The sequence below is a fragment of the Diabrotica virgifera genome, chromosome 3, assembly GCF_917563875.1.
Source record: "Diabrotica virgifera virgifera chromosome 3, PGI_DIABVI_V3a".
NCBI classification, from domain to species: domain Eukaryota; kingdom Metazoa; phylum Arthropoda; class Insecta; order Coleoptera; family Chrysomelidae; genus Diabrotica; species Diabrotica virgifera.
The window spans coordinates 178,983,157-178,991,534 of record NC_065445.1 but is presented as its reverse complement, the minus strand read 5'-3'; the positions used below and the strand labels follow the sequence as shown (position 1 = coordinate 178,991,534).

Genomic DNA, 8,378 nt, shown 5'->3' with positions numbered 1-8,378 from the left:
TCGGTCTTTTCATATTTTAAATAATTTAATTGGTGCGGTTCGAATCATTGCTTGTCTATGCTTGATTTCTGACGAACAATCGCAGATTGTTCGTCAAGCGCAGATCGCAATGTTGGCTATCGCAGGGAGCCCAAATCTGTCTATTCCGCTTGGTGTACAGTGCCGGCAAAAAAGTGAATAAAACGCATTAAACTGGATAATTATTATTTTAACTTTAGAAATTAATACTTTATAAGGACATTTAATTTTGGGTTCTGTGGCAGTTATGGAGGGGTTCAACATTACTACTTGCTGATGATGAGGTCAGTCTTAGGTGATGTTTTTTGGGGCTCCAGAACTAGGTTTTCTTTCCAGAATAGTTCCGGAAGGTTATAACGCCTCCGACCGTTTCAATTGATAAATTTAATCGCTTGAAACACCCATATCACGTGCTATGGTAATTACACAGTCCCCTTTCTCAAGTAACGTTGAAGCGCGAAGTTTTTAACTTCAATGTTTCAAGAAGTTTCAAATTGACTACTTGTATAAAGCAAATTCTATGTATATGCCTTTCGGCCTGAGCCTGTTTAGCGCTGTCGACCGACTTTCGGCCCTCGGTAATAATACAGTCTTTCATTCTGCGTTTAAATTTTTCAAAAATATTTATTGGTTTTTTCAGGATTCGAAAAAAATGAACACAATGTCCGTGGTAATATTTCCAAATCTATCTTTGTCATACAACGCACTCAGTCGAATAGAATATTGTCAGCATACTGTCAAACAGACAGTGACAATTTTAAATATTTGACGTGGCATCGGGAATATTTTGAGTTGTTGCTTAAATAACATTGATATATGTATAGTGTATTTGATAAATAATTGATTTAAGACGTGAACTTAATAAAAAGATATTTATATTGTGTATTATTTGTGGAAGATCCAAGCAGAGAATACATCAGGATAATATATTCTGTGATCCAAGTATTTTGTTGTTAAAGATGTTCAAAATGCAAGTTTAAGCGTTCCATAGTAACAATATATTATTAAAAAATCACTTAAACACTTTTCCTCTTTTCTCGATTGAGTATTAGTTTTTGTTGTAAATATAAATAATTATTACAATCACTGAATACATAGTTAGTGAAAAATTATCACATTTATTAATTGAATTAATAATTTGCAATTATAAAAATAACAGTTATCCAAGAACATTCAAAAGCCATCTCTTTAAATTAATGATGACATTTTCACGTAGAATGACATTCTAGTAATGTTTACATATCCATACCAGTGTGAATTTTACTACACGTAATTTGCCGTGTAAAGCCAGAAAAATTAGGGATACCCGTAAAATATTTGCGAATTATGTACCGATGACCTTAAGTAAATAATATATTGCATTAAAATATATCTACCTGTTTTTTTTCAAGGATTAATTTCTGTTAGCACGAAACAGGTCATTAAGGGGTATTAGTAGAAAGTATAAGGCCGTTGCCTGGCATGATCTGTACACAACTATGAGAATTGAAAATTATTTTAGTTTTGAGAATTTGGTTTGTTTGTTTGAATGAGAAAGAAAGAATGATTTGATTGGTTAACAAAAATTGTGGAAGGGATGGACAGACGGGAATGATTTTTGAATCGAAAGAGGAACTCAGCTGCTGTTTGACTTCAAGCGAAAAAAGATCGAATCAAAACGGAGTGCCAATAGTTTTGTTTTTAATAAAAACGGTGAAAGAAGATTGTATTGTTGTGAAAAGTAGTGCAAATACAAGTATTAAAAGCTGTGAGTTGCAGTATGAAAAGGCTCCAGTATTTGTAAGTACCGATATTGTACTATTCTTGGGGCGATGCATATCTACTAAGATTTTGGCCGCAAATAGAAGCAAAAAAATATTGGTTAGGAGATGTCTACAGTATCGTTTGTTATAAGGAGAACCAGGGAAGGAGTTTGTTTGATAGGGAACGAATTAAAGTACATAACTTTCGAGAAACATAGAGGCAAATTGTGGAAACAAGACATATATTGAAAATTTTTTTTTATTTTTGAATTTTTTTTGGTGGTATTAACTGTATGTGCAACATATTAATTCAGGGAAACATTTATTTATGAGGTATCCCAGGGAACGGCATTTCCCCTCCGTGGCGAACAACCTCCGTACATGCGACACTATTACCCTAATAACACAAAACATTCCAGGAATGTTCCTAGAAGATACTCACAGGACATTGAAAACATTCCTGGAATGTCCCCAAATGCACACGAATGTCCCTGGAAAGTCCCAGGAAAGTGCTGTGTCAGCATTTTAAATATTCTTAGAATGTTCTGTTGGAACATTCCATGAATGTCTACGAATGTTCTTTGGATATTCACAGTATATGTTTTAGGCTGAATGTCTTGTTGGAACATTCCATGAATGTATACGAATGTTCTTTGGACATTCACAGTATATTTTTTAGACTGAATGTCTTGTTGGGACATTCCATGAATGTTGGAACATTCCATGAATGTTCTTTGGACATTCACAGTATATTTTTTAGACTGAATGTCTTGTTAGAACATTCCATGAATGTCTACGAACGTTCTTTGAACATTCACAGTATATTTTTTACACATTCTCTGAAATATATCGTCAGTGATGTGACAATACCTCCTATATCTTTTTTCATGAGGTTTGCAGGAGACGAAAAACATTTTTTAAGGTCACCTCCTGTTTTCATACGTAAGTTCTGACTTGTTTTGTATTAAATAGATAGTTAAATTTACTGCAAAACAAGTCAAAAATATATGAAAACAGGAAGTGGCCCAAACAAGTTTTTAGTCTATCTTAGAAATCTCATGAAAAAACAGATAGGAGGTATTGTCACATCACTGACGATATGTGGCCACACCAAATAATACATCCTTGATAAATATAAACATTTTTATTGCAATCTTTTCATACATTTTTTTAATGTAATTTACTGATATTCCTATAAAAAAATGTGTCACATTTGCTTTGTAAACCTTTCTTTTGCCTTTCGTAGCCACATATTCCATTTCCTTCCTGGTTTTTTGTAGACCACTTCTCTCAGCTGATTCTAAAAGAAAATAAAATAAATGGTAATTTTTCTATCATTTACAATTAACAACCAGAAGAAATATTTACAGGTAATACTATGCATTATCATCATCATCTCGGTGCTACAGCCCTTAGAGGGCCTCGATCTTCTAAATAAATAAATTAAATAATATTTAAATAAATAATAAATAATATTTAATAAATAAAATAATAAAACATTTTGTATTTTGACAACGACGTCCGATGTGGAAGTAGAAACCATAATAAAGTTATTTTTTCAAGTAAATTGTGGCTTATTTCCCCATTAAAATAGTTACAGTAATTACAAAAATGCCACAAATAGCTTTTTCACAAACAAATAAGTATTTTGTTTTATTATATTTATTGTTTTTATTATTTACTTTAACTTAAGATTATAACTTAATTCTTGTTTTCTATTTCTGATGTTTTTATTTATTTACATTCAATACAGTAGAACCCCGATTATCCGTGTTTCACGGGACCGGACGTGGGCACGGATAATTGAAAAGCACGGATAATCCGAACATTTATTTCTCATAATATAATACATGTACGTATATACATAATATATGTACCTACCGTCAAAAGATAATAGAAAAAATAAATCTTTCATTATGAGTCTCCCTCTTAGCGTATAGTTTCCATTGAGTGATTTACGGTAACGCGATTTTGATAAAACCTCAAAAATTCAATTTGAGTAATAGAAAATCATAGCACGGATAATCCGCAGCCCGGATAATCTGCACACGGATAATCGGAGTTCTACTGTATTAATCTGTTTTGTTGTATAATCTACTTCGCAATAACTATGTGATATATTGGACCTAAAATGAATTCAAAAATTTTTTGTAATTGGGCAACAATGTCAACTTAGATCTCTGATGTAGATAATGAAGAGCAACGGTATCTACAGTCGGAAAAATGAAAGAATAGGGCTTTTCATCGATTGTCATTTGTTTCGAGCTTCTGTCATGTGTCACATAATATTAATATATATACGTCATATGTCTTTGGTTTGTATTATTGTATATACCAATAACGTATGTCGTAGATATATTAATATTATGTGACACATGACAGAAGCTCGAAACAAATGACAGTGAATGAAAAGCCCTATACCCATGAACGATCACATCAATCACTTATTTTGTATTTGCTATCTTTTTCTATAACAAACGTTTGTGATTTATAGAAAAAGACAGCAAATACAAAATAAGTGATTGATGTGATCGTTCATGGTTATAGGGCTTTTCATTCAGTCATTTGTTTCGAGCTTCTGTCATGTGTCACATAATATTTATATCTACGTCATACGTTATTGATATAACCAATGATACAAACCAAAGACGTATGACGTAGATATATTAATATATGTGACACATGACAGAAGCTCGAAACAAATGACAATTAACAAAGCCCTTTTCATCGATTGTCATTTGTTTCGAGCTTCTGTCACGTTGTATAATCTGTGTATAATATTAATACAACACGGATTATACGACATATGACAGAAGCTCGAAACTAATGACTGTAAATGAAAAGCCCTATTCTTTAATTTTTCCAACTGTATATTGTACGGACTGTATTATTAATTGGGTTAAGCATATTACCTGTGTGATATAAGCTATTGGAACAGCACAGTCTCTCAAACGAACAGTTGAAAGTGAAGTTCTGTCAATATCTTTTTCTAAAAAATGTTTTGAGCATACTGCTCTATTAACAAATCTGATCTATACTTCATGCCTTCTTAGCAGGATCTTCTGGAAAGCTAAAAATACAAAATATATGCATTACTAAGCATTATTAACAAATTTTAGTTTTAAATAAAAAATATGATTAATGAACTCACAAAATATTATAAAACAGCTTAGAAATTGTTTATTAGTATAGTCGTTTCCCTAGACACAACTGGCTAGTGATTTTAGTAGGTAATTTTTTGTTTTTGGCCAATTTTGCCAAAATTACTAACTATTTAGTTATTATTTTTTTGCCAATTTTACCAAATTGGCAAAATTATTTACTAAAATCCAGTGGTGTCATCGTGTGGGAACGCCGTTCCCGCACTGGTTAAGAAAAGAAAAAAAATAATAGAGAATTTAGGTTTTGTAAACAAAAATTAGCAGTGCGTTCCCGCACTGCTAATTTTGCCATGACACCACTGCTAAAATCACTAACTAGTTGTGTCTGAGACTAAGTTTAGCGAACCGACTATACTATTCATACTGTGTATTCATTAGTTGGTACTATTATAGTGTGTGTGTGTGTGTGTGGTCTACCATCCTGTTTGTAAACGCATACATTAGCAAAAACGCAAAAAGAATTATTTTAATTTTACAAATAATCTTTTTGTTATTATCTCTATTTACTATTTTAGTTAGGAATAAGCAAGTTTGTGGCTTATTCGCAATTATTAAAATAATAAATGGATATTTTCTGAAATAGGGGCATGCCTTTGTTTACATATTTGCATACTAACCTTTGAAACGTTATTCCTGCAGATTTTTTATCTACATTGCTTCTGCTACTCCAACTGATTTTATGCACTATGTTAATAATGCTATTAAAGTTATTATAAAAGTATCCGAATTAAAAAAATATTCTTAAAAAGCACAAATAAAACAAACAACGATCACGCACGGCAAGGTGGCCAAGGCCAAGATGCATGTCAAGATGGCCGAAGTCCGAAGTGAGGTCGTTGGTTGTTTTTAGTCACGTGATGCCCTCTCTAAGCACCATGCACAAATACATGCGCCGTGAATTTGAAAATGAACGCAAAAGAATAATAATTATAAATGCCTCTCTTCGTTTTTGCACGTTTCTGTTATAAGTAATGTTATATCTGTTACACGTATTTATTATTTGGCAACTTAAAATATAGGAACATTGGTAGTATGTTCACAGAATGTCTTATGGTAACATTCCAGGAATAATTTAATCAGATGTTCACCGAATGTTCCCTAAATGTCCAGGACATTCAAATATTGACAGAACTTTGGTAGTACATTCCTGGAATGTTGTGTGTTGTTAGGGAATAACTATTACAAAGTAAATAAAACGCATAAATCATAAGAATTAATATTGGCATAACTTTTATGCAAATATCATCATAATCTTTTCTCAGAGTATGCGCATTATCTTTTCAAATAAATTATGTTGCTCCAAATGGTTATTACTTGTGAATAAATATTTTTTCTACAGGAGTTTCCTCGCATTTCATTATTTTGTGCAAATCCTTCAGGTAGATCGCACTCTCGAGGTAGACCGCATACTATAGTACCTCCGAACATTCGTTGAAAACGTTAGTTAAAAAACGGTTAAAATAACTTAAAGGAACTAAAATTAAATTCAATGTGGATTTGCACTTAAACACAAATACATAAATTGTTACGTGTCGTTAACGACGTTCTACACCTTCGTTGCGTGGTATGCCTCTCAGAGGAAAGGGGGGAAACACATGCAAGCGAAAGTTGGTAACAATGCATTTATAGCAGAATACTCAAATCATGCCGGGAGAGATTAAATGTCCGGCAAACGACGGCACTGTTGCCAGATTTACCTTTTTCCTTTTAGCGGGAATTTTAAAATTAGTCTAATGCCACTTTGGTTTTAAAAGAGAGTTCTGTATTCTTAAATTTATAACCTTACTTTTACAAGTAATTAGGATTATTTTATTTACATGTAAATATTGAAACAAGTATTGTACTGTGTCATAATTTAAAACTCATGTTGCAGTATTTAAAAAAAAATGAAGCTCAAAAGAAATATACTTATACAGTACAAATTATTTTTTAATGGGAATGGAAATTTACGATTTCAAAGGTGAAAATGTGTTGGGATAGTATAGATGGACACTTTTTTATTTTAGTATTAAGTGGTTACATAATTATTCAGAATATTAATAAAATTACTAGTAATTTAAATTAGTTTTAATATGCATTATAATAGTATTAATTCTCATCATGTATCTGGCTAAATAGCTAAGCGCTAAAGCCGCAAAATAAAAAAAAAACATTCTTAGTGGCCTAGCACCTTTACTTTGCCTGGGGGCAAGGCGAGTTAATAAATTATATTTTCTTATTGCAGTCATTTTGTGACGGCTTTAAGAAGTTACATAAATGATGTCTAGGCTGTGAAATTTTAACCGTAGAAAGACATCTTTATGACTTGTATTTACATGATATAGGGCTTTTCACTGTCATTTGTTTCGAGCTTCTGTCATGTGTTGTCTAATATTAATATATCTATGTCATATGTTGCCAATATATACATTGCCAATGATACAAACCAAAGACGTATGACGTAGATATATTAATATTATGTGACACTTGACCGAAGCTCGAAACAAATGACAATCGATGAAAAGCCCTATTGGCGTCTGCATATCAGGATCCGGTAATATGGGCCATTCCACGAACATACGCCTGTTTTGGATTACTTCGACAACGAATATTTTACTGTGCAACATAAGAAGTACGAAAGTAAATGACGCTAATAATTATTCCAATAAACAACAATGTAATTTGCAATTTACTTTCGTTCTTCTTATTTTGCACAGTAAAATATTCGTTGTCGAAGTAAACCAAAACAGGTGTATGTTCGTGGAATAGGGTATACTATATTATTTATCTATGATCAGGATATTGCTGGGTGTACACAAGTAAACAACACTTTTTTGATTAAAAGGTTTATTTCATTAAATCAAAACTTACATGGATACAATTTAAATAAGATATTTTTTCTATTTAAGGCAATATAATATAAGATATATATTTTAGTATAACTCTCCTACATTAACAAGCTTTAACACATTCAGTGGCCATGACGTATGGGTAGCATCACGAAGGTTTTACGGAAGGTACTGACGACACATAAGTTATGTGAGTAGTACTGTGTAACTAAATAAATGATTTAACTATGTGGTACCAGCCAAGTGGAGCTTGTTCGAGATGGGCACCAAACATGTTAATCTGGTCATGCACAGAGACTTATACTATAATATGTTATATCTCATATTGCTCACTATTGTAATGAGTGAGCCTGCATACACGAACTATAATATATTATTATGGTTATGTGTATGCAGGCTCACTCATTACTACTGTAGTGAACAATATGAGATGTAATATTATGAGATATACCTATTATATATTATGGTATAGCTCTCCATGAGTGCCAAGTTTTAAACTTAACTGATAACAACTAATGGATACCCTTTTATCCAAAATTTTATGAAAATTTTGAATGGTCATATTGGTATTAATTCCACAACCCCTTCCTATAACAATAGGCCCATTGTCGGATGTTATTGCAGTAGTT

General features: G+C 32.1%; 1 long non-coding RNA gene across 1 annotated transcript; it reads right to left on the bottom strand.

Annotated features, from left to right (window-relative positions):
* Positions 1–2,889: 2,889 nt before the first annotated feature.
* On the bottom strand, positions 2,890–6,947 carry LOC126882245 (uncharacterized). The gene is made up of 2 exons (XR_007697240.1): positions 4,673–6,947; positions 2,890–3,060 (listed from the first exon to the last, which is right to left on the bottom strand). It is a non-coding gene; the product is annotated as an uncharacterized LOC126882245 (long non-coding RNA).
* Positions 6,948–8,378: the final 1,431 nt, after the last annotated feature.